Genomic DNA, 27,342 nt, shown 5'->3' with positions numbered 1-27,342 from the left:
TGCTGCATAGAACAATGCGTAGTCAGAGTACCTTGCACATACCTAAGTGTGCGTCGTACTCCATCCAAATGTGGCTTCCTCGGAAGCTGCATGAACTGACTCTCCAAGCCTACTGTGTAGCTCAAGTCTGGCCTCGTGATAGTCAAGTAGATTAGACTACCCACAATCTTCCTGTACATGTTTACATCCTCAACAACATCACCCTTCTCTGCACTCAGCTTTGCATTCACATCCAAGGGAATAGAAATTGGCTTACAATCAGCCATACCATACTATGACAACATGTCCAAAGCATACTGTCTCTGTGATAGCCATACACCCTCTGGAGTCCTGATCACCTCAATGCCAAGAAAGTAGCGCAACTCGCCTAAATCTTTCATTTCAAACTCCTGTTTGAGAAGACCCTTCACATGGTCAATCTCTATAGCATTGTCACCAACAATAATAAGGTCATCTACATATATGGTAATGACCACAATCCCCACATCACTCTCACGTACATAGAGTGAATGATCAGCATGAGCTCTCCTAAAACCAATACTGACAAGATACTTGGCAATCCTGTCATACCATGCTCTAGAGCCCTGCTTCAAACCATACAAAGCTTTGAGAAGTCTGCATACATAATCTAGGTAACCTAGATCCACATAACCAAGTGGCTGATCCATATACACTTCCTCTTGCAACTCACCATTCAAGAAGGCATTCTTTACATCCATTTGATGCATAATCCATCCTCTAGATACAGCCACTGTTATGACAGCTCTCACAGTCGTCATCTTTGTCACTGGAGCAAAGGTCTCCTCATAGTCTATGCCATACGTCTGTGCATAACCCTTTGCGACCAGCCTTGCCTTGTGACGCTCAATGTTACCATCAGCCTTATGCTTGGTTTTATACACCCATTTACAGCCAATAGCTTTCTTGCCACTTGGCAATGGCACCAACTCCCATGTGTCGTTTGCTTCCAATGCAGCCATCTCTTCATTCATTGCATCATCCCAATGCACATTTCCAACTGCATCCTCAAAACATGTGGGCTCCACATCCTGTATCACCTTAGCCATGTAGGCTTGGTGATGCGCTAGATACCCATCATAAGTCAATTTCTGAACTGGATTTCTGACTCTATTAGATCTGTGCGGTCCTGGGTCACTCCTTTGTCCTCTGGCATCTTCCCTAGAAGGGTTCTGCTCTGCTGTGCTGGATCAATGATCCCAAGCCCTCCCTGAGAACAAGGAAGCGTGATGACCGACCAAGCCACCTTGGCTCGGGCCATCTAAGTGTCACGTCCTGACCAAAGGAAGTTTCTGATCAGCCTCTCTACCTGGCTGATACAAGAACTCGAGAAGATCCAACAGGAAGTGATGTACCACATAGTCGCCAACAGCACCTGGTTGGCAACTACTACTCTACCAGCCAGCGAAAGTCGTGTTGAGCTCTAATGTAACAGCTTTCTCCTGATGGACAGAAGAAGAGGAGCAATCTGCTGCTCGGGAGACAAGTCCAAACCAACCTGACAACCCAAGTACCGAACTGCAGTCCCTGGGGGAATCTACCTGAAACCCTCTCCTGGCATCCAATCTGGCACAGGAGCACTACCAACCGAGATAGCCATTGTCTTTCTCCACTTGATCAGTGCGCCCGATGCACAACAGAAGGTCACCAGAGCCTGCTCACATCTGTGAAGATTGGCCTCCTGGCCATCTAAGTACAAGGCTGAGTCATCGGCAAACTCAACGTCCAGTAGCTCCTCTCCCCGAACAGGGAGTGCTAAGCCCCGAAGACCAACCTGCTGTGATACCAAAAATCTGCTCATCGCCTCCGCATAGAACAGAAAGAGAAAGGAGGCAAGAGGACAACCCTGTCTGACCGAGCGTGTGAGCATGAAGCGCTCACCTCTCCCTCCTGCCAAAAGCACTTGACTGTGAGCCTGTCTGTACAAAGCTGACACCCCTCTGATCCAAGCATCTGAGAAGCCCATCCTGCGGAGAGTGCCCTCTAGAAAGTCCCAGTCAACTCGGTCGTATGCCTTCTCAAAATCGAGAAGAAGAATCACAAGGTCCTCACCACGGAGCCGTGCTAGGGCAGAAGCCTCCTAGAAGGTAAAGATGTTGTCAAGGATACTACGTTCCTCGACAAAACCTGTCTAAGTCTCATGTATAAGGCTCTCTAAAAGTGGTTGAATCCTCAAACTCAGAGCCTTGGCAGGAATTTTGTAGGCTGGTGATGGGGCGCCACTGTCGAATCTCATCCAAGGAGCCACCCTCCTTGGGAATGAGGTAGATCAGGCCCTCACTCATGCTGTCAGGCATCAATCCTGTGTGCAAAATGTACTAAAAAGCACTACAAAGATCTGGGCCAAGCAGGTCCCAGTACTCCAAGAAAAAGCCTCCTCAACTGAATGACCTTGGCATGCGAGTGTCGAGGTCCCACTGTCTCAAAAAAAGCACCAGTCACTCTATCACCCACCTGAGTCCACTGAGATGCCTGTCGGTGAAAGGCAAACTCATGACGCCTCTCCTCTGTGCTAGCAAGCTCCTGTCGAGCCTGCTGTAACTGCTCCTCCAACCATGGACTGTCTGGATGCTGCTCCTGCATCCTCTATAGTGAAGCAATGCCTTGTCTGAGACGCTGCTCCGCCTCCCTCAGTGCAGCCCAGCGAGCCAGAGACTCCTGAAGAAAAAAAGTGGCTAAGTTGAGCTAGGCCTGAGGCCACTCTGTCGCCAGGTGAAACCTGGCTGTCCATGCCCTCTGTCCAGAGAGCCTCTACCCTCTCTCTGAGTGTTGAGTCCAACAAGACCCTCTCTCGGATGCGAAGCATCGTGCTCCCAATCCTCTGCCTGTCTGCCACCGTGAGGATCACTGGTGCATGGTCTGAGAAGGAAGTCCCTGCCAAGATGCCCACTGAACCCCCCAAGTCACTGAAGTGGTCACTAGTGTAGAAGCGATCTATCCGCGATAGATTCACTCCTCCCACTCTGCGGTCCGATCTAGAGAAGGCAAGACTGTCTAGGGGCCTCACAAAACCAGAGTGCTGCCATGTATCCGAGACCCTCAAAAGTCATACAAAACCTCTCCCAAGCTGCCAACTCGCATGGCTGCCACCAATCCTGTCAGAAGGGTCCTCCAACATGTTGAAGTCCCCTCCTATACACCAATGATCGGCCTGCGGCAAAGACTCAACAATCTGTGACCAAAACTCTGCACGAGCACTCGCCACATAGGGCGCATAGATGTTCAGGAAGCCCACAAGGCCACCCTGAACCTGCATAGTAATCCACTGAGCCCTGCCTAGCACAATAATCCCTCTGTCCACAATGGCTTGCTGCAATGAGTCCGCAATAGTCATAAATACCCCACCCTGGATGCCTCCAGGTCCAAAAGCAGCTGACCAAAAGGTATCATAACGTCCACGCAAAATCTGACCACATCGCCGAATGCGGCTCTCACACAGATGGTGCTCCTGAAGCATAAGGAGATCAATCTCTCGTCCCACAAGGCAATGCTGAAGCTCCTGACGCAGTCGGCCCCACTGTCGCTGGAACTGGGGCCCACCGAGTCCCTGCACGTTCCATGAGACGATCCTCATGGGGGAGCGAGAGAGAACAGATGTTGCCGCAGCAGCAAGACGGGCTATCTTCGAGGCAGACTTGGATGGAGAGTAATCCGCATCCGAGCGTCCTCTAGATAGGCGTGACTGCACAGAGTGCCTAGCCCAAGCCCAAGCAGAGCGAGCCATGCGTAACACAACCTCCTCTGTCCAAGAGTCCTCATGAATGTATACATAGCAAGGCAAACACTGCGTATCAGCAAAGAAGTACACCACAAGGTGCCTACATCCTGTTGAGTCTGGGGGTGTCACCGCAAACTTGGCCAATGGCCACAAAGTTTGCAACATATCTGTAACTCCAAGTTCTCCCATGTGGTGAGAGAACTCTAAGACCTGTGTATGCAACCATCCCACCATTGAGTCAAGGGACCACTCTCACTCGGCCCTACCACAGAGGGGGAAGGAGAAACCAACTGCGGAGTCCAAGGCCTCTGTCCCCCTAGCGGCGAGGAACAAAACATGGACCCTGAAACAGGCTACCTCATGGTCTGCTACGGAATCGTCGAGAAAACGAGTGAACCCGTAGTCGAAGAAGTCCCACCAGCATCGGATGTCAATGCTCGTCAGCCCACGAGGGATAGCTGCAAGGGAGGATGTCTGAATTTGCAGAGGGGGCCGCAAGAAGGGCTGACCCTCTCTCGCTAGGCGACTCGCGGCAAAGGCGCTGCCAAGAGATCTCATAGCCGTCGGAGAGGGACCAGTCTCCTGAGCCGACTGAGAAACTGGAGCAGGAGGGGGGGGAGAAGGAGCTGGGGAGAGTGCAGGAGAAGAGGGGCGGGATGGGGCGACAGAGGTAGAGGGGCGAGGTGGAGAGGCGACGGGAGCAGAAGGCGGGGAGGATGAGGAAGAGGGGGGGAACTCTTGGGGGGGAGCGGTTGTCAAGGGAGAAGCGGAGGTGGGGGCTGGGTCAGGGATCTCCTCCTCCTCAAGAGGACCAGAACGGTTCCCCGTGGGAACCCACTGCTGCTGAGTAGGCACCTGAGGGCCACTCTGAGTGCCAGGCTGACACTGTGGCCCCTGGCGTCGGCGGCCACGGGCCTACTGCCACCCCTCCTCCGCTGGAGCCCCAAGCTCGGAGGGTGGCTCTGCATCTGTACGCTGTGCAGCTGGCTGTGGCTGCGGGCCAGCCCACCAGGGCTGGGGCTGAGGCTGTGGTGCAGATCGCGGCCTCCTCCGTGGACAGGCCTTCGCTAGATGGCCCATCTGTCGGCAAATGAAGCACTAGTTCGGGAGGCCTGAGTACTCCACACTCTGTCGAAACGCTGTGCCGCTGGCTGTGGCTGCGGGCCAGCCCTGGCAGGCTGGGGCTGACGCTGTGGTGTAGGTCGCGGCCTCCTCCGTGGACAGGCCTTCGCTAGATGGCCCATCTGTTGGCAAATGAAGCACTGGTTCGGGAGGCCTGAGTACTCCACACTGTGAAAACCAACCCCCACTTACCCGAGGTAAAAGGATAACCTTCGGGAGCGTGTGGGTATCTCTGACACAAACTCGAACTGAGGGAATGCCAGCCGCCTTGGCAACTACTGATGCTGCCGTACGAGGTGTCTCCAAGACATTCCCAATGGCGGAACCGATCCTGGAAAGAAGTGGTAGGTACTCCCTCCGTAAACCCGGAAAGCAGATTGAGATGGGGATGTTTGCCTCCTATACTAGAACATCCGAAACCATGTCGCCACTGTCGAAAGTGGGCACGTGATGCTCGGATGGCTAGTGGACTCATAGCTATGACCTTGGACGCCATCTCGGAGGACTCAAACTCGATCTGATAGTAGCCCCGTCCGAGAATCTGTACATCCAAAATCTTTCCCACCTCTGCGAGAAGGCGGGCCTGGAGAAGGTCTCGCAGCTCTCCTCTGCTAGGTCGGGTGCCGAGAATCTTGCAGATGACAGAGGTCGCCTGCAATCGCTCTACCTCTGCGGCAAGGCTCGCTTGCTTTGTAGGCGAGAGAGCAAGTCGAATGGTGGGCTCAGCGGGGTCAGGCGAGGGGGCTTCTGGCGAGTCCCTCTGTGGCGAAGCTGGAGCCTCGATCTGTGTCTACTGCTGTGGCGTAAGAAGGGGACGACGGGACGGTGCTGCAGTTGGGCGCGCCAAACACTGCTCCAAGGAATTGAAACAAATGCCGAAAGTGCAGAAGTGCAAGGAGTTGCCGAGCAGAAGGACCCAAACGGGCAGGCGAACGGGCCGAGGCGGGGGGGGGGGGGATATAGCGGGCTGGGGCAAGCAGGCAGGCAGCAAAAAAAGCACAGGGGATAGGGCAGCGGGCGGGGCTGAGGGCGGGCAGACGGGTTGGGACAGGGGCAGCGCGAGGGGGGGTAGCGGGGGCTGAGGGCAGGCGGGAGGGGGGAGGCAGCCAGCGGGAGGGCAGGGCAGCGCTGGGGGGGAGGGGGGGTGAGGGGGGTGGCGATGGTGCAGCGAGGAGGATTTAATAGCAACAGCGAGCGCGCGATTTTGGAGACCATCAATGCTATTTGCCCTAGTTTTTCGCATTTATTTTCACACTTTCACACTTTTCAGACATTGTAACAGATTCACCACTTTCACACTTTTCAGACATTGTAACAGATTCACCACTTTTGTATCACTTTGGTCTCATAGGTCACTCTGGCCTTTTGAAGACATTAATATAACATTTCATTTCATTTCGTTTCTCTCTCTCTCTCTCTCTCTCTCTCTCTCTCTCTCTCTCTCTCTCTCTCTCTCTCTCTCTCTCTCTCTCTCTCTCTCTCTCTCTCTCTCTCTCACACTTTTTTGTAAATCTGCTTTGATTAATTTACAAGTGGGAAACCTCAAAGCGAGGGAAACCCACGAAAAGAAAGGGATACAAAACACGGAGCACTAGGAGGCTCCGAAGGCTAGAAACAATCAAAATAAAGGTATCAAGAGTGATGTCTCCAGCGTCATAGGCAAAATGCAGCGCTTGACCAAGAGATAATTTGAAATAGGGAAAGGGGTCAACAAAAGTGCCCTGGAACATTAAGGAGTTCCTATGGTGCCAGATGGCCCACACAGTCCAAAATCTGACCCAGGTGAAGAACACCGCAAACTGAGATTGTGGTGACCGAAGCACCCCAAAAAGCCAAAATCGCCTGTGAAAAGAGTCGGAAGGAAAACGCAGCCGAAAAGCAGTCGACGCTTGCGGAATGAAGGCTCTGGAGTGACGACAACACTACAGTAAGTGTGGCACGGTCTCCTCAGCTTAAAGGCACGTGGGGCAACGGGAAGGCGCAACATGCCGAGCATGAATACATTGCCAACAGGTAGAGCTTCCACCAAGCACCGCCACAAGAAAACACGTTCCTTCAAAGGAAAATGACTCTGCCAAATGCGAGACAATGTGTGTTGCCACCACAAGGATGACTCCGAAAGCGACCACATCTGATTACCCTGATGCACAATCCATACGTCAGACTGAAGGATGGCATAGACACTGGCAGCTGAGATGTAGTCCAATCTAGCAGTAGCCAGATTCCAATCAGAGAAGCGAGAGTCCACATCCAGAGGAGGAATGGGTGAATGAACAGCAAGCATCCTTTGAATCTCCCGCCAGAGAGGAGAATAGTGAAGGCCCAACCGCAAGGAGACGGCAGCAGCAGTGAAAGAAAAAACATAACCCAAGTCATCAACCACCTGATGCACCTGGTAGATTCCTTTTTGGGAAAGAAAATATGCTTGGCGTGGAGACCGTTGAACCAAAGTCGAAGCAAAAACCTTGCTCCAATGCAGACTCTCCAAGCGAAGAGAGTTACCCCTAGAGGATTGTCGACCATTCCAAACCAAATGCGAAGTGACAACCTTCCAATCAACAATGAGAGAAGAAGTAAAGGGACGTCCAGGAATGTGTCCTTCAAGCTTCCCAAAAACAACATCCCAATAAGTCGGCTTCCAATGACCAAAAGAAGGGGTCACAATGTGTGACCATGAGAGCCCAGAGTTGCTACTCCTCCACCAAAACTGGTAACAACATAGCTTTCCGAGCCAAAAGATGACCTCTCAAATCCAAAATATTTAACCCTCCAAGTCGTTGGGAACAACACAGATTGTCCATAGATAGAAGCCGAAGGCCCCTCTTGCTAGACGAGGTCCACCAAAAATGCTCTAAAATATTGGACATGAGGGACTGCAAGCGCAACCGAGGCCAAGATAATAAAGGCAAGTAAAACTGCACATAAGCCACAAGGATGCATTGGACAATCCTGAGACGCACATAAAGTGGCCACGTGGACAATTTCCAATAATTCAACTTGGAATGCAAATGTTGGAGCACCCAATCCAGTGTCTGCATAGCCAATACATTCCAACCCAGCGGATAACCCGAATGGCGAACAAGAACATGTGGAGGAACAATCTTCCCAAGCCACAATATCTTATGTCACTCACACTCTTTCAGAGGCAATAGCTTGGATTTGCAAAAGTTAACTTTGAGACCTGCTGCCAATCCAAACAAGTGAAGAGTATGCATAATCTACTATACATCATCATAGTTATTACGAGGCATGAACAAAGAGTTATCCGCATAAGCCTGACCAGCAAACTGCAGACCAGAAGGTAAAGTTAGGCCATGTAGCCTACCAGTGGAAGTCAAGGAATCCAAATACATAAACAAGGGATGAGTAGCGATCGCATAAAGCAAAGCACTCAGAGGGCATCCCTGCCTTACCAACCGTCCCAAAGGCCAAGATTCTATGAGAACCATCCAGCAAGCCTGCAGAAGTACTGTGTGCATACAAGAAAAGCACGACACGAGATAGCCTAAGCCCAAAGCCCAAATGTCGCATGGTATCCGCAATGTACTCTCTCTCTCTCTCTCTCTCTCTCTCTCTCTCTCTCTCTCTCTCTCTCTCTCTCTCTCTCTCTCTCTCTCTCTCTCTCTCTCTCTCTCTCTCTCACACACACACACACACACACACACACACACACACAAAAAGTGGGGATTTTGACCCTTTGCATTACATAAAATCGACTCTAGGTCCATAGACAAGAGATATGGGAAAGACCCTGAAAGATATACAGTGAGATCATGGGGAACAAACCACAGGATACATCTAGGGATAAAGATACTCTAATCAGGAAGTGAAATCTAGCTAGCTGGGCTTCTGATAAGCCTACAAAATCTGCCCCAAACTCTGTCCACCTCAAGCGATGTAGTGAAAAGCACAATCTCCAATGCTATGTATCTAGTTGATATACATTATAAACAAACAGTTGTAGGAGCTCACAAGAGCCAAGGCACTGTGAAACCCCTAGACTGTGCCTCCAAAATCGTCCGCATCCACTCTAACATTTCCTTAGTATGTATCCTAAAAAAGGATGCAGATCAACGACCACTCATTATCCGACATTGTAATAAGCTCGGACACTCCAAGCATAAAATCTATATCAACATACGTGAGAAACTGCAAAACAATTGTAATAAACTTGAATAGAGGGAGAGGGAGAGGAGGAGAGTTGACGCAAAGTAGCGTAGTTCTGCTTCCAAATGCACTGGCCCCAAAGATCGCCACGCCTTCCGGTATTTCTTCATTATTGATGCTTCACAAGAAATAACGTCCGAGGGTTCTCGCTCTACGATTGCTCCAATGCTAGTTCTCCAACAATAGAGGCCCTGGCACGCTTATAAAGGCTTTCCATGTGGCCTCTAGCCCAAAAGAACCTCACATGAAAAGCTATGGCTTCCAAAAGCTCCTGCTCCAAAATCTTACGCCTAGAGGAATGCCCATAAAACTTAAGGGTTCCGTGCAATGCCACGTCAATAATTCCACGATTTTCGGCCAGGTCCATATGGGTTGCCACGTGTAATAGACTTGGACACTCTAAGTCGAAGATCTACAACAACACACGTGAGAAAACTGCAATAGAGAGAGAAAACCAGAGTCGACACAAAGCGGCGAAGTTCCGCTTCCAGATACACTGGCCCCAAAGACTAGCGCCCCTTCCTCTCTCTGCAATGCTCCCAAGCTAATGTTCTCAAAGAAGAGACCCTAGCTCTTATTTAACGTCCCTTGGCCAAAAGTGTCTTCAATTTGAAAAGCATTGGCCCCAAAGAGCTCCCAACTAGCACCCTCTAGGCAGCTTTCGTAAAACGCGGATGTTTGTATAGTGTCATGTCAGTACCTCTACGATTTGCGGGCTAGTCCGTACAATCTGCCATGTGTCATCTTTTTACGCAAATTCTGGTCCTGCTTTATTTATAAGGGTTTAGACCCCTCCACCGTGCTCAGGTTCTGTCGGCCAAACCTCTAAGTTAGGCATGCCACTCACAACGTTGTGACATACCCCCCTCTTGAAAGAACTGTAATCGCTATCGATTACGCTTGCAAAACAACCATAGGACAAATACTAGCTCAGTATACACCAACTCTAAGTACTAACGATGACAGTCACTGAACATTCACATCACATTCTCATCATTATCCTCGTCGAGATCTCGGGTGAGAATCATGTTTGTAACAAACTTGGACACCCAAGACAAGATTCTAACACGACACAATAGAGATTCACTTCAAAACAATTCACAAAGACGACACGGCCCGGCGTAGTTCCGTACCCAAAGGTATTGGCCCCAAAGACTGGCGCCCCTTTCGGTATTTCTTTTTAAATTAATCTGTGTGCAAAGTACAAGGGAGTCTCTAGGATCTCACACTCAGACTCTCCGTTCATGAACTTGACCAAATATCGGCAGACCAGCTTACCTTTCAATTTTCCTTCCTTATGTGCTAGCACATATTCTCAAACAAGAATCTCTTCCTTCTCTTCCACTTCTGGTTGCTCATTTGGCTCATTGTCCACTGGCACTTCACCTTTGCAAGGTGTGAATAGACTCACATGGAATACATTGTGAATCTTCTAAGTATCTAGCAACTTCAATCGAATGGATACATCATTTATATTTTTTGGTACTTGGAAGGGCCCATAGTATGGCATACTAAGCTTTGGAATAATTCTCTCCTTACCCTTCTGCTTTCAAAGGCGTGCTATCTCAAACGGAAGGTCCCCAACACCCTTTTGAGTCAAGGTATACAGCGGTAAATAAATCTTCGTAAACTTTGTAATGAACCGCCTGTAGTAAGAGCATAAACCCAAAAATCTTCAAACTTTATGTACATTCTTTAATTCTGGCCAATACCGAATGGTTTCTATCTTGGTCCAATCGAACTGTACACCCTTTGTTGAGACAATGTGTCCCAAAAAGTGTATCTTTGGTAGGAAAACTCAATCTGTTTCCCATTGACCACCAATATGTGTTGTTGTAGTGCCTCAAATACGTGTAAGCAAGGTTGCATTCCAAACGCGTATTTATCAATCTTCCCATACCGTATGACAAATACCGTACTCGTATTGAGTACCTTACGTATTGGTTGTTATTTATACGCACACACAAACACACATACATGCATGCATGTATCTAGGGTTGTGTACATATGATGTATACATGCAAGCACGTATGCGTATATATATGTATGTATATATTCAAGCATACGTATACTGGTAGTGATTCTCCATACTGCACAATATTTTTCAACATTTTTTTCATACCGTACTTATCGTGCCTATCTACCTTTCCTGTAAGATATGCTTCTTGTGATCTTCTTCACTTTTGGAGAATACGATGATGTCGTCAAAGAAAGTGCCCACAAATGGTCTGTACTCTCTAAAAATCCGGTCCATCATCCAGCTGAACGTTGCAATAGCATTTGAAAGACCAAAAGACATCACCAAATACTCCTACAATCGGAAGGATGTCCTAAACACGGTCTCGTATACATCTCCGGAGCAATCTTGATGTGATGATAGCCACTTTTCAGGTCCATTCTGCTGACACAAGTAGAACCCTGTAGTCTGTCAAGTATATCATCAATCGTGGGTATTGGAAACTTGTTCTTGATGGTGATTTTTATTCAGAGCACTGCACATCCTCCAAGATCCATCTTTCTTCAATATGAGAAGCACTAGTGAACAAAAAAGTGATGTACTAAGTTGAATTAGACCCTTTTCAGGAAGTTCTTTTACTTGCTTCATGACTTCCTCCCTCTAGGATATGCTTACTCTGTAAGGTGGCCAATTCGGTGGCAAATTGTCCGGTATCAAATCAATCACATGATCTTCAAGTCTCTCAAAAGGTAGCTCTCCATGTAATCCCTCAAAGAAACAGTGGCCTGAGCTTGCAAAAATTCTCGGCGTTCTTGTTCTAATTTTGACAGATTTGATTTTCTATGGTCATCTAATTCTTTCAAATAGATCGAGTTAACAAAAAGACTAGATTTCTAAATTTAGGAAACAGCTTAAACCAATACAAGTGGGACAGACTCGCCCTTTAATTTTACATGAAGGATGATTTCTTTGCCTTTCTGATTCTTCAATGTGGCCTTTCTTGCCCAATAATCAACCACGACCTAGTTCTTTTGGTACCAAAGGATTCCCAAGAGTACACCACACCCCTCTAGGGGCATGATGTAACAAACTGCTGACGTGTCAAAGCCTAAAGAATGGAGCCAACTTACAGATGTGGCCGAGGGGCCCAAACCCTAAGAAGAACAAGTAACAGAAGAAGTGTCACCAAGTGATGACGTGGTTGCTCGAGAGCAAAAACCCTAACCTTAATTTCTGCCAGAAACCCTAACTGCTGAAACCCTAATTCTGGAAACCCTAACCCTAAAACCTGCAAACCCTAATTCTGGAAACCCTAACTCTAAAACCTGCAAACCCTAATTCCGGAAATCCTTAACCCTAAAACTGCAGAAACCCTAACCCTAACCCTTAGGCCAGCAGACAGGTTTCCGAAATTTGCGCTGGTTGATGACGTGGCAAGTTGTACGGATTTTCGTGATTTACGCTAGCAGCTTTTGGCTTTGCTTTTGGACCAACAGCTTTTGAGTTTTAAAGGCTTTTTATTGTAACTGCTTTTTAGGCCAAGGGCCTTTAAATATGAGGCTAGGGCTCATTCTCTGGCATGCTACCTAGCGAAGGTGCAGAGTCTGGAGTACCGGCTTGTACTGTGTTGATGCAATATAAAGAAATACAAGGGCGCCAAGGTTTGAAGCCAATACTCTCTGAGGTGGAATTTCGCCACTCCGTATCGCGTGTCGTCTCTCTCTCTCAATTCAGTTGTTATTGAAGTGCTTAAAGTCTGTTTCAAGCTGTTCTTTTCTATTGGCACGTGGTGCCCACCTTGTGACAGTGGTATCAGAGCTAACTTGAGTTGTTTTGCAGATATGTTGTAATCGCGGACGATTACTCTATTTCAAGAAGGGGAGATGTAACAAACTGCTGACGTGTCAAAGCCAGAATGGAGCCAACTTATAGATGTGGCCGAGGGACCTAAAGTTTAAACCCTAAGAAGAACAAGTAACAGAACAAGTGTCACAAATTGATGATGTGGTTGCCTGAGAGCAGAAATCCTAACCCTAATTTTTGCCAGAAACCGTAACTGCTGAAAGCCTAATTTTGGAAACCCTAACCCTAAAACCTGCAAACCCCAATTCTGGAAACCCTAACCCTAAAACTGGAGAAACCCTAACCCTAACCCTAAGGGGAGCATGCAGTTTCCGAAATTTGCATTGGTTGATGACGTGGCAAGTTGTACGGATTTCCGTGATTTACGATGGCAGCTTTTTGGCTTTGCTTTTGGACCAGAAGCTTTTTTAGTTTTAAAGGCTTTTTATTGTAACTGCTTTTTAGGCCAAGGGCCTTCAAATATGAGGCTAGGGCTCATTCTCTGGCATGCTTCCTGGCGAAGGTGCAGAGTCTGGAGTACCGGCTTGTATTGTGTTTGATGCAATATAAAGAAATACCGAAAGGGGCGCCAAGGTTTGGGGCCAATATTCTCTGGGGTGGAATTTCTCCACTCCATGTTGCGTGTCGTCTCTCTCTCTCTCTCTCTCTCTCTCTCTCTCTCTCTCTCTCTCTCTCTCTCTCTCTCAATTTAGTTGTTATTGAAGTGCTAAAAGTCTGTTTCAGGCTGTTCTTTTCTATTGCCACATGATGCCCGCCTTGTGACAGTGGTATCAAAGCTAATTGAGTTGTTTTGCAGATATGTTGTAATCGCGGACGAGTAATCGCGGACGATTACTCTCTTTCAAGAAGGGGAGATGTAACAAACTCCTGACGTGTCAAAGCCTAAAGAATGGAGCCAACTTACAGATGTGGCCCGAGGGGCCTAAACCCTAAGAAGAATAACTAACAGAAGAAGTGTCACAAAGTGATGACATGGTTGCCCAAGAGCAGAAACCCTAACCCTAATTTTTGCCAGAAACCCTAACTGCTGAAACCCTAATTCTGGAAACCCAAACCCTAAAACTGCAAAAACCCTAACCCTAACCCTCAGGGCAGCAGACAGATTTCCGAAATTTGCGATGGCTGATGACGTGGCAAGTTGTACGGATTTCCGTGATTTACGCTAGCAGGTTTTTGGCTTTGCTTTTGGACCAGAAGCTTTTGAGTTTTAAAGGCTTTTTATTGTAATTGCTTTTTAGGCCAAGGGCCTTTAAATATGAGGCTAGGGCTTATTCTCTGGCATGCTTCCTGGCGAAGGTGCAGAGTCTGGAGTACCGGCTTGTACTGTGTTTGATGCAATATAAAGAAATACCAAAAGGGGCGCCAAGGTTTGGGGCCAATACTCTCTGGGTGGAATTTCGCCACTCCGTGTCGCGTGTAGTCTCTCTCTCTCTCTCAATTCAGTTGTTATTGAAGTGCTAAAAGTCTGTTTCAAGCTGTTCTTTTCTATTGGCAGGTGGTGTCGGCCTTGTGATAGTGGTATCAGAGCTAACTTGAGTTGTTTTGGAGATATGCTGTAATCGTTGACGATTACTCTCTTTCAAGAAGGGGAGATGTAACAAACTACAGATGTAACAAACTACTGACGTGTCAAAGCCTAAAGAATGGAGCCAACTTACAAATGTGGCCGAGGCACCTAAACCCTAAGAAGAACAAGTAACAGAAGAAGTGTCACAAAGTGATTACGTGGTTGCCTGAGAGCAAAAACCCTAACCCTAATTTTTGCCGGAAACCCTAACTGCTGAAACCCTAATTTTGGAAACCCTAACCCTAAAACCTACAAACCCTAATTTTGGAAACCCTAACCCTAAAACTTGCAAACCCTAATTATGGAAACCCTAACCCTAACCCTAAGGGCAACAGGCAAATTTCCAAAATTTGCATTGGCTGATGACGTGGCAAGTTGCACGGATTTCCGTGATTTACGCCGATAGCTTTTTCACTTTGCTTTTGGACCAGAAGCTTTTGAGTTTTAAAGGCTTTTTACTGTAACTGCTTTTTAGGCCAAGGGCCTTTAAATATGAGGCTAGGGCTCATTCTCTGGCATGCTTCCTGGCGAAGGTACAGAGTCTGGAGTACCGGCTTGTACTGTGTTTGATGCAATATAAAGAAATACCGAAAGGGGTGCCAAGGTTTGGGGCCAATACTCTCTGGGGTGGAATTTCGCCACTCCATGTCGCGTGTCGTCTCTCTCTCTCTCTCTCAATTCAGTTGTTATTGAAGTGCTAAAAGTCTGTTTCAGGCTGTTCTTTTCTATTGGCATGTGGTGCCTGCCTTGTGATAGCGGTATCAAAGCTAACTTGAGTTGTTTTACAGATACGCTGTAATCACGGACGATTACTCTCTTTCAAGAAGGGGAGATGTAACAAACTGCTGACGTGTCAAAGCCTAAAGAATGGAGCCAACTTACAGGTGTGGCCGAGGGGCTTAAACCCTAAGAAGAACAAGTAACAGAAGAAGTGTCACAAAGTGATGACGTGGTTGCCCGAGAGTAAAAACCCTAACCCTAATTTCTGCCAAAAACCCTATTTGCTGAAACCCTAATTTTGGAAAACCTAACCCTAAAACCTACAAGCCCTAATTTTGGAAACCCTAACCCTAAAACCTGCAAACCCTAATTCTGGAAACCGTAACTCTAAAACTGCAGAAACCCTAACCCTAAGGGCAGCAGACAGATTTTCGAAATTTGCGTTGGCTGATGACATGGCAAGTTGTACGGATTTCCATGATTTACGTTGGCAACTTTTTAGCTTTGCTTTTGGACCAGAAGCTTTTGAGTTTTAAAGGCTTTTTATTGTACCTGCTTCTTAGGCCAAGGGCCTTTAAATATGAGCCTAGGGCTCATTCTCTGGCATGCTTCCTGGCGAAGGTGCAGAGTGTGAGTACCGGCTTGTACTGTGTTGATGCAATATAAAGAAATACCGAAAGGGGCGCCAAGGTTTGGGGCCAATACTCTCTGGGGTGGAATTTCGCCAGTCCGTGTCGCGTGTCGTTTCTCTCTCTCTCTCTCTCAATTCAGTTGTTATTGAAGTGCTAAAAGTCCGTTTCAATCTGTTCTTTTCTATTGGCACGTGGTGCCCGCCTTGTGACACATGATATAGAAGTCCCCTAGGTACCCTTGACAATGCAACCAAAGTTTGCCTATAACAGGCATAGTGGCCACACCATGCCCCGGTACCGCTAAAACCGTATCCATCGGTGGTCCCATTTCTTCCGATGTTATTCCAAGTTGAGCCACCAATTCTGGTCAAATGAGTTGGCCTTGGCTCCTCCATCAAAGAATATGAGGACTTCCTGATCTCGTACTTTGCACCACGCTCTGTAAAGCTGTGTACTCTCATTCTTCTACTCTGGGGTCGCTCCCACAAAATTTGGAACCAATCGTACCTTTGGATTTCTTTCTTAGCCCGCTCTTGTGCCAACTTTGAAGTTTTAGTTGATCCTCTGCTTGCTCCTTGGGTGCTTTCTTTGGGCACTTTGCAAAAATGTGCCCTTGTTCCCCACTCCCATAACACTTGTCCTCTTTATAGTATTATGCATACTGGGTGATTTTTTCTTTTGTTGCTTGCCCTTCTTCTTGTTGCCCTCGAAAGAATCTTGCCCCATTCTAGCGGACACTGGCTTGTCCATAGAATAGATCAATGAGCCGGAATGCATACCAAAACCTTCCTTGACCTCCCAACAAGACGATGTCAAACTGCTATATAAACACGCTCGATGGGTATCCTTGAAGCTTGGAAACGTGTCAAACTTGATTGCATGTCTCTCATCCTTGAACTCCATGGTCATACTTAGCCAAAAGTACTAGGGGTCTTATTTTCTTCCGATACATTGGCACGTGCCCAAACTGTCACAGGATGAGGTATCCTCCTCGGAACTGCTAGAATGCTTTCCGTGCTTTCTTTGAGATCTGCTTTTCTTGTTTTTCTTGCTTTTCTGAGTCTTCCTCCGCTTCATGTGCTTCTTTTCCTCCTCCTGGAGGCAAAGGAGGAGGAGCTCTCTACATTGTCTGAAGACGAAGACAACGAACTTTGGTTATCCTCAAAGCGAACATGCTTTTTGGATTTGCTTGCTTCATTAAAAGTAGATGTCCAACCTAAGTAGCCAGGAGTAAGTTGCTGAATAGTTCTTCTTCCGAGAATTCCTTGTAGTCTTCATAAGTTTGTTCACCTTCTACTCAAGAGCGCAGTCAAACTCTTCTTGTGAGTATAGTTTCTACTTGTCTACAGTCGGATTTTCTTTCTTCTTCATAGCCAACTTGAGAGGTGAAAGGGTGGCATCCTGCCATCATGAATGGACCTTCAAGTACTTTGCATACTTCAGATCCTTGGGGTACTTGATCATCCTTTTGGCACAAGTGTCAACCTGTAGTTGACGCTGATACTCCATCCTATCGAGATCTCCTAGTAGGAACGGGCCGGGCCATGCTCTTCCCTTAATTCCTAGGAAGGAGGTCTGCTCCTGTTGGAATCCCCGTTGGTTTTTGTTGATCCCCCGCTAGGGTTGGAGTTGACTTTATCTTCGCGAAGTCGGGTAGTCAGTTGAGCAGTTTCCTCTTCACCATGTTCATTGCACGAATCCATGTGTGCTGCGGGAAAAGAGATCAGATCCTCCGTAGAAGAAGAATTATTTGGGCTCTAATACCACATAATAGGCTTGGAAACTCCAAGCGTAAAATCTACGCAACACACGTGAGAAACTGCAAAACAATTGTAGTGAACTTGAATAGAGAGAGAGAGAGAGAGAGAGAGAGAGAGAGAGAGAGAGAGAGAGAGAGAGAGATTAAATAAAATGTTATATTAACGTCTTTAAAAGGCCAAAATGACCTATGAGACCTATCTATTACAAAATAGTGAATCTAATACCATGTCTGGGTACAAAAGAACGAACAAAGATACTACTAGTAGAATCCATCCTCATCTGCACTCCGAATGTCGAGAGAGTATGGCTCAAATCCTCTATTGTAGTCTCCGTCGATGCTATGTAGCCCCTCTCCTCAATTGTGGCCGTCTGGATCTCCGTAGCTCCAGTGCTCGGTCGATGAGAGTGCCGGTAGTGGTCGAATGAGTGTGGGCCGACGAGCTCTGCAGTGATGGCTGCTCCTCTTGCTCTCCCATATCTAGTGAAAAGAAATCTGTAATCTGTCTCTGGGACTGTCTCTCTCTATCTCTCCCCAGTAAAGTGTCTATATCTATGTCACTCAAGTAGATATAGCCCAAGACATCTCTGATCCTCATTACTCATGACCCTAGAGAAAGGACCGAAACCCTCTCTGAGTAAGCAGTGGAAACGGCCCCGTATCTCATTGTACACTGTGCAATGACATATGTAATGTAGCTATGTCTCTAACTCTAGCTGGCATAAGCACATATCCTGCTCTCTATTGGTATCCCTCTCAATCTCCAGCTGATGTGAGGATCTGCATATCTAACCAATGGCACACCACAAACCATGAGACATATGTGTGTCCATGTAGCAGGGTCGAATCACAAACCCATCTCCTGTGAGGTGGAGAAGATGCTCTCTATCGAAAGCCATCTTCGTGCCCAGCTTTTGTGGCGGTTCTATCCATATCCTCTTGGTATCGAGCTGGATCGGGTCCTGACGAATGAGTCTAGTAATCTCCACCCGTGTAAGAGACACCGAGGGTGCCTGAAGAGAGTATTGGAAAGGGGGCAGCCTGTCCATGGTGAAGCCATGCGTCTGAAACCATGATGTCATCTGTGCATACCAGCATGAAGTGTCCCCCTGAAGAGCTAACAGTCTGGAAGACTCAAGGGCCAGTCTAGCATATTTGTCTCTAGTAGTATCCCACAAGCTGTGCACAAAGAGACTGATCTAGTAAGCGCCTCAATCTCCATAGGATGTGATCTATAAACTAACAATAGAAAATTATGATATTGATATGACTATTATATTATGTGGATACACTTTTTTCTGACACATAACAAAAGAAGCATGGGCATTGATCTAAAACCTCAGAAGGTATTTTTTTGTAAAATCATTCATTATCATATTGATAATTTTGATCCCTCATTGCATTTAAAATGCCCATAAATCCTAGAAACAACCATTGCATTGAGATGTCTCAAAAACCTTGAAAGTAATATCCATATGTTTCGGGATTGCTCGCTACTGCTGCTCGCCCCCCCCTTGCTGCGCCATCGCTGCCCTCTCCCCCCCCCCCCAACCCGCTGCCCCTGCGCGCTGCTGCCCGCCTGCTGCCCCCCCCTGTTTTCGCGCTGCCCCACAGGCTACCCGCTGCCCTCCTCTCGCGTTGCCATCCCCACCCCACCCCCCCCCCGTCCTCTTTGCTCCCGAAGGTCTTCTGCACCTGGCTCGGCAACGCTTTCTCTTCGGACAAGTGCTTGGCGTACTCGTTCGCAGATTTTCTTCATCGCCCGCTTCTCGACTCAGCAGTAGACTTAGATGGAGGCTCCACCTCCACCTCAGAGGGACTCGCCTGAAGCCCCCTCGCCCGACCCCGCTGAGCCCACCATTCGACTTACTCTTACGCCGGCAGAGCAAGCAAGCCTTGCCACAGAGGTAGAACACTTGCAGGCGACTTCTGTCATCTGCAAGGTTCTCGGCACTCGTCCCAGCCGAGGAGAGCTGCGAGATCTTCTCCAGGCCCGCCTCCTCGCAGAGGTGGGCAAGATCTTGGATATCCAGATTCTCGGACGGGGGTACTACCAGATTGAGTTCGAGAGTTCCGAGATGGCCTCCAAGGTCATAGCTATGAGTCCATTGGCCATCCGAGCAGCACGCGCCCACTTTCGCCAGTGGCGACATGGTTTTGACCCGTCTTCGGATGTGCTAGTAGAGGAGGCGGACATCCCCATATCAGTCTGCTTTCCGGGTTTACGGAGGGAGTACCTTCCACTTCTCTCTAGGATTGGCTCCGCCATCGGAACTGTCTTGGAGACACCTCGTACGGCAGCATCAGTAGCTGCCAAGGCGGCTGGCATCCCTTCAGTTCGAGTTTTGGTCAGAGATACCCACACGCTCCCGAAGGTCATCCTTCTGCCTCGGGTGAGTGGGGGTTGGTTTAGACAGAGTGTGGAGTACTCGGGTCTCCCAAACCAGTGTTTCATTTGCAGACAGATGGGCCACCTAGCGAAGGCCTGTCCACGGAGGAGACCACGACCCCGCACCGCAGCCTCAGCCCCAGCCTGCCAAGGCTGGGCCGCAGCCACAGCCAGCGACGCAGAGCACAGATCCAGCGCCACCCTCCGAGCCTGGGGCTCCAGCGGAGGAGGGGTGGCAGCAAGCCCGTGGCCGTCGACGCCAGGGGCCACAGCGACAGCCTGGCACTCAGAGTGGCCCCCAGGTGCCTACTCAGCAGCAGTGGGTTCCCACAGGGAACCGCTTTGGTCCTCTTGAGCAGGAGGAGCCCCCTACGCCAGCCTCCACCTCCGCTTCACCCTCGCCAGCCGCTCCGCCTTCCGATCTCCCCTCCTCCTCCTCATGCCCTCCCCCGCCCTCTGCTACCGCTCTCTCCCCACCTCGCCCCCCCCCATGTCTCTGCCGCCCCACCCCGCTTCTCCTCTCCCCCGTCCCCCCCAGCCCCTTCTCCCCCTCCTCCTGCTTCAGTACCACAGTCGGCTCTGGAGACTGGACCCTTGCCGGCGGCCAGGAGATCTCTTGGCAGCGCCTTCGCCACGAGTCGCCTTGCGAGAGAGGGTCAGCCCTTCTTGCCGCCCCCACTGCAGATTCAGACATCTCCTCTTGCAGCTATCCCTCGTGGTTTGACGAGCTTTGACCTCCGACGCCGCTGGGATTTCTTCGATTACGGGTTTACTCGTTTTCTTGGCGATTCCGCAGCAGACCACGAGGCAGCCTGCTTCAGAGTCCACGCTCTATTCCTCGCCGCTAGGGGGACAGAGGCCTTGGACTCAGCAGTTGGTTTCTCCTTCCCCCTCTGTGGCAGGACTGAGACAGAGTGGTCCCTCGACTCAGTGGTGGGATGGTTGCATACACAGGTTCTCGAGTTCTCTCACCACATGGGAGAACTTGGCGTTACAGATCTGCTGCAGACTTTGTGGCCACTGGCCAAGTTTGCGGTGACACCCCCAGATTCAGCAGGATGTAGACACATTGTGGTATACTTTTTTGCTGATACGCAGTGTTTGCCTTGCTATGTATTCATTCATGAGGACTCCTGGACAGAGGAGGTTGCTTTACGCACGGCTCGCTCTACTTGGGCTTGGACCAGGCACTCACTGCAGTCTCGCCTATCAAGAGGACGCTCGGATGCGGATTACTCCCCATCCAAGCCTGCTTCGAAGATAGCTCGTCTTGCTGTTGCGGTAGCATCTGTTCTCTCTCGCTCCCCATGAGGATCGTCTCGTGGAACGTGCAGGGACTCGGTGAAACCGGCCTGTTCAATCCAAAAAGGGCGGTAGACTTTACTTTAAACCTTGATTTAGCTTTCACCCATTATTAGTCGTCTATTTTACTTGTATTTTCAAGACACAACAAAGGGGAGAGGGATACAGGCTGCTAGATTGCACCTGTATGAGTAGACAGACACCAGATTGGCCCCTAACTTAGGCGCCCCTTTCGGTATTTCTTTATTGTTCAAAAGAGGGAATAAACGCTGTGGTTCCTACAAGCTGCCCCGCACAAACTCGGCTGAATTTCCACTGTTCCAGCCCGATTTCGGCAACATAACTGTACTAGAACCCTTCACGGTCAGTATTCCCACGCATTGACTGACTTTCCCGACGCATACGGGCACTTTGCAAAACCTGGCGAGAATCTGCAGCACGCTGAATTCTCTGTTTTCAGCCCTGAAAATACGCCAGATCGCCTGTACAGCGGTCCCCTTGCGTCCCCGAACCTCCTGGGGGTATTAGGGTCCGTTTAGGGCCAAAACCCTAAACCTGCAAAAATACACAGCAGGCTGTAATTCACTGTTTCGGGCTCCGTTCCGCGTGCCGGTCGCATCCCTAGCAAGTCCTCGAGCTCCCGCACCTGTAGGGCTACTTGCCCTTTGAATCGGACGAGATTTCTGGCGTGAAACCTCTCCGAATTCACCTGTACCTGCGGGGGGATTAGCCGCTAGCTAATCCAGTACCTGTGCAAGAGGCTCTTGCCTCGGCAATCGCGCATGAACCCACACAACTGTACATTGGTCAAATGAAGAGCCCACTAGAGGGGCATAACATACTGCCAAAGGGGAGAGAGAGGGCAGTGCGTAGCGTGCAGGGCATCACTCCTGGCACCGCACTGTGCATAAGAGGGAAAGCAAGCACTCCATAGCTCTTAACCTGTGACAAAATCTGAAAATGAGGCTCTCTCCTCTTCAAATTCAGCGCCACTTCTTGTTGCATAAGGCAAGTGCACCAGAAGGTGCCACTTGGCACTTTTACAAGCATTTTCCCGTTTCGGGGTTGCCGCCTAAAAATATCCCAACCGGTTGCCCAGTTGACTTCACGGCAGAGTAAGAAAATGTTCCCTTTGTCATTCCGGAGGTAATGACGCCAACACATTTTCAGGTCCCAAAATAGCAGTTCCCTAAATTTTAGGAGATGCTGCCATTGTATCTTTCTAGGTCATCCGACCCTCTTTGTACACTGCGGCCACATCCAGAACTGAAATGTAGCCTCTGTAGCAAAGGATTCCACTTTGGCTAGTCAATGACCCCACTTGGCTAACCATAGTCCTTGTCCAACCTTAGTGCTCTCTTGCCCTCAGGCCTGGACTCCCTCTGGACAGTTCCACACTAGCTATGCAATGCAGGGCAGTTAGATTTCCCGAGGGGTGTTTCCAAAAAGTGAAAGTAAATAGATAATAAGAAAGAAAGAAAACAAAAAGGATAGATAGTAGTCACACGCTGGTGACACTCGGTGGGCCCCAGTTTCAGCGACAGCGGGGCCGATTGCGTCAAGAGCTTCAGCGATGCCTTGTGGGAGGAGAGATTGATCTCCTTATGTTTCAGGAGCACCATTTTTCTGAGAGCCGCATTCGGCGATGTGGTCAGATTTTGCGTGGACGCTATGATACCTTTTGGTCAGCTGATTTTGGACCTGGAGGCATCCAGGGTGGGGTATGTATGACTATTGCGGACTCATTACAGCAGGCCATTGTGGGCAGAGGGATTATTGTACCAGGCAGGGCTCAGTGGATTACTATGCAGGTTCAGGGTAGCCTTGTGGGTTTCCTAAACATCTATGCGCCCAATGTGGCGAGTGCTCGTGCAGAGTTTTGGTCACAGATGGTTGAGTCTTTGCCACAGGTTGACCAGTGGTGTGTAGGAGGGGACTTCAACATGTTGGAGGACCCTTCTGACAGAATCGGAGGCAGCCATGCTACTGTGCATGGAGTCGAGTTAGCAGCTTGGGAGAGGTTTTGTATGACGTTGAGGGTCTCGGATACATGGCAGCATTCTGGCTTTGTGAGGCCTCCAGAGAGTCTTGCCTTCTCTAGATCGGACCGCCGAGTGGGAGGAGTGAATCTATCGCGCATAGATCGCTTCTACACTAGTGACCACTTCAGTGACTTGGGGGGATCAGTGGGCATCCTGGCAGGGACATCCTTCTCGGACCATGCACCAGTGATCCTCACAGTGGCAGACAGGCAGAGGAGTGGGAGCACGATGCTTCGCATCCCAGAGCGGGTCTTGTTGGACTCAGCACTCAGAGAGAGGGTCGAGGCTCTATGGACAGAGGGCATGGACAGCCAAGCTCCACCTGCAGACAGAGTGGCCTCAGGCGTAGCTCAGCTCAGCCACTTCTTTCTCCAGGAGTCTTTGGCTCGACGGGCTGCAGCGAGAGAGGAGGAGCAGCGTCTCAGACGAGGCATTGCTTCACTACAGAGGATGCAGGAGCAGCATCCACACATTCCATGGTTGGAGGAGCAGCTTCAGCAGGCTCGACAGGAGCTTGCTTGCACAGAGGAGAGGCGCCATGAGTTTGCCTTCCACCGGCATGCATCTCAGTGGACTCAGGTGGGTGACAGAGTGACAGGTGTTTTTTTTGAGACAGTGGGACCTCGGCACTCGCATGCCAAGGTCACTCAGTTGAGGAGACCCGATGGGTCAGTTGTTTGCGAGCCAGAGGATATGCGTGCAGTTGCTACTGACTTTTACCGTGAGTTGCTGTCGGCTGAGCCTGAGTCAGAGAGGCAGGATGCATGCAGGGAGCAGGTTTGGGCACAGATGCCTTGTCTTGTGACTGAGGAGATGCGGCAGAGGCTTGAGTTACCTCTTCAGCTTGAGGAGCTGCACACGGCTCTTAGGGCCCTCCCTCGTGGTAGCTGTCCAGGTGAGGATGGGCTGACTCCCAGCTTCTTCTTGGAGTACTGGGACCTGCTTGGCCCAGATCTTTGTAGTGCCTTTCAGTACATTCTGCACACAGGAGTGATGCCGGATAGCATGAGTGAGGGCCTGATTTACCTCATTCCTAAGGAGGGCGGCTCCTTGGATGAGATTCGACAGTGGCGTCCCATCACCATTCTCAACTCAGCCTACAAAATTCTTGCCAAGGCTCTGAGTTTGAGGATTCAGCCACTTTTGGAGAGCCTTATACATGGGACTCAGACAGGTTTTGTCAAGGAACGCAGTATCCTTGACAACATCTTCACTTTTTGGGAGGCTTCTGCCCTTGCACGGCTCCGTGGGGAGGACCTTGTGATTCTTCTTCTCGATTTTGAGAAGGCATACGACAGAGTTAACTGGGACTTTCTAGAGGGCACGCTACGTAGGATGGGCTTCTCAGAGGCTTGGATCAGAGGGGTGTCAGCTTTGTACAGACAGGCCCACAGTCAGGTGCTTTTGGCAGGAGGTAGAGGTGAGCGCTTCATGCTCACACGATCGGTCAGACAGGGTTGTCCTCTTGCCCCCTTTCTCTTTCTGTTCTATGCGGAGGCGATGAGCAGATTTTTGGTGTCACAGCAGGTTGGTTTGAGGGGCTTAGCACTCCCTATACGGGGAGATGAGCTTCTGGACGCTGAGTTTGCCGACGACTCAGCCTTGTACTTAGAGGGCCAGGAGGCCAATTTACACAGATGTGGGCAGGCTTTGGAGACCTTCTGCTGTGCATCGGGCGCACTGATCAACTGGAAAAAGACAGTGGCTTTCTCAGTTGGTAGTGCTCCTGTGCCAGATTGGATGCCAGGAGAGGGTTTCAGGTGGATTCCTCCAGGGACTGCAGTTCGGTACCTGGGTTGTCAGGTTGGTTTGGATTTGTCCCCCGAGCAGCAGATTGCTCCTCTTCTCCTGTCCATCAGGAGAAAGCTGTTACATTGGAGCTCAGCACGACTTTCGCTGGCTGGTAGAGTAGTAGTTGCCAACCAGGTGTTGTTGGCGACGATGTGGTACATCACTTCTTGCTGGATCTTCTCGAGTTCTTGTATCAGCCAGGTAGAGAGGCTGATCAGGAACTTCCTTTGGTCTGGTCACGACACTCAGATTGCCCGAGCCAAGGTGGCTTGGTCGGTCATCACACTTCCTTGTTCTCAGGGAGGGCTTGGGATCATTGATCCAGCACAGCAGAGCAGAGCCCTTCTTGGGAAGTTCGTCGTCAGAGGACTTCTTCCAGGCGAGGAGCCCTGGAAGGAGTTCTTGTTGCAGAGGCTTCGTGCCAGGGTGCCTCAGGCAGGAGGCCCTTGGCAACCTTCGACCAAATGGATCTTTACAGAGTTGCGCCGAGTTGGTTTGAGCAGGAGACTGGAGGACCGATTCGCTGTGAGTTTGCTTCGGTCTTGGGAGCTATTGCGGCGTGGCCTAGAGCAGCGACAGCCGACGTGCACGGAGGAGCGCCTACGGCAGCCCCTCGTCTGGAACCCCATGGTTAGCACTCAGAGAGGCCACTTGGTTGGGAGTAGGCCTCATGTTTCTTGGGGTCCCATGGCAGCAGGTCCAGCGCGCTCTCTAGGTGACTGGCTAGAGTTCACAGGTCTGTCAGAGGAGGTGCAGGTTGTCCAGCTACAGGGCATGAGAGGGGTTCAGAGCATGTGTCAGGACATCTTAGAGTCAGTTCCAGCTGATTGGCTCACGCCTCTCGAGCCAGTAGCACCTCGGTGGATGGGAGCCTTCACACGACTGGAGGTTCTCATTTCAGTCAGGGCTTGCTCAGAGACAGTCCCAGCCCTGTTCTTCGAGCTTCAGGGTGGGGGACGATTACAGAGAGTTGCAGTAGAGGCCCCGCAGGTAGCAGAGTGTTGTTTCGAGAGGATCCGAGTTGTGGGCATCTGTGGGAGGACTTGCGTCATAGACCCTGACCGAGCAGCTCTTGAGACAGGACACTGGAGGCTATGGGCTTGGGAGTGCTGTCCACTGGCACGAGTACAGTGGGATCCTGGTGAGTGGCTATGGAGGGACCCATTCTCTTCTGCAGACCGCCCAGGAGTCCCTTTCTTTCAGTACACTGTTCGGCTTGGACGTCATATACTTGCAGCACAGAGAGAGGCCCGCCCCACTGCAGCACGTCATTGGCAGGAGGAGGGTCTCACAGTTGAGTTCTTGGCAGCTTTTTGGCAAAGGCTGTGGGACTCCAGACAGCCGAGGCGCGTCACCTTGTTCCAGTGGTTGGTTGCACACAGAGCCACAGCAGTAGGGAGCTGGCTTGTACATTGTGGTCTCTCGACCGCATGTACAGCCTGTGACCAGTTGGTGGAGAGTCAGCGACACTGTCTTTGGGACTGTCCCTCGGCCCAGCAGGTGTGGCTACGAGTTCTTCGGCTGATGCCTGCCCTCTCCACGGCTCGACAGTTCACTTGGGGGGCGGCGGCTTGGTCCACCCTCACGGGCCCGGCACTTCAGTTTGAGCTATCTTCCACCAGCAGGATGATAGTGATACAGGGGGGTCGACCTACACTCCAGCCTGCTACAGACCTTACTCCACAGGAGTGGAGCAGTGAGAGAGCGGAGTGTTGGGAGCTCATCAGCGGCCTAGCTCTCTGGTTCATCTGGCGGGCCCGTTGTTTCCGCATCTTTGAGGCTCGCCTTGTACCACCAGCAGAGACTGTTCGTGACTTTTGGCTAGAGCTGATCCATACTCTCAGAGGACAGCTTGAGGGACTACAGGGCTGCTCCGACCGCATGCGGGAGCGCCGCGAGGCTTTCCTTCGTCTCTGGCGCCCTGGGCCGTTTTACTCCATGGTCCAGGGGGTGCTCAGATGGCACTATTGTCCACCTGTGTGGCTTTTCCCTCCTCCCATCTCTTGATTTAGCCCTATTGTATATATGTTGTTTTTTCAGTGGGAGAGTCTCCCCATCATGTTTGTTGTAGCCCTCTCCTGCAGAGGTGGATGTAGCCCTATGGGCAGCTTTCATTAACTAATAGAAGGATCTTTTTCTCGGAAAAAAAAAAAATATCCATATGTTTCATTATAAAGTAAAAAGCGCTTCAAAAAATCTTATAACCGGCATAAACTTTTTTAGTTGCTAGAATTTGACAACCACATCATTGCATCCGGAACAACCAAAAACTCTAAAAACGACTGCCCATATATC

The 27,342-nt window shown here is 49.8% G+C and overlaps 1 protein-coding gene across 8 annotated transcripts in view; it reads right to left on the bottom strand.

The window, feature by feature from the left end:
* The window catches only part of LOC147435296 (polyamine oxidase 7-like), a 195,447-nt gene that overhangs the window by 119,967 nt on the left and 48,138 nt on the right, over positions 1-27,342 (bottom strand). The gene's annotated exons all lie outside the window — the stretch shown is intronic.

This window comes from Adiantum capillus-veneris, chromosome 18, assembly GCF_014529385.1.
Source record: "Adiantum capillus-veneris isolate H3 chromosome 18, ASM1452938v2, whole genome shotgun sequence".
Lineage (NCBI taxonomy): Eukaryota > Viridiplantae > Streptophyta > Polypodiopsida > Polypodiales > Pteridaceae > Adiantum > Adiantum capillus-veneris.
The sequence above is the reverse complement of the archived record's forward strand: the minus strand, read 5'-3'. Positions and strand labels throughout refer to the sequence as shown.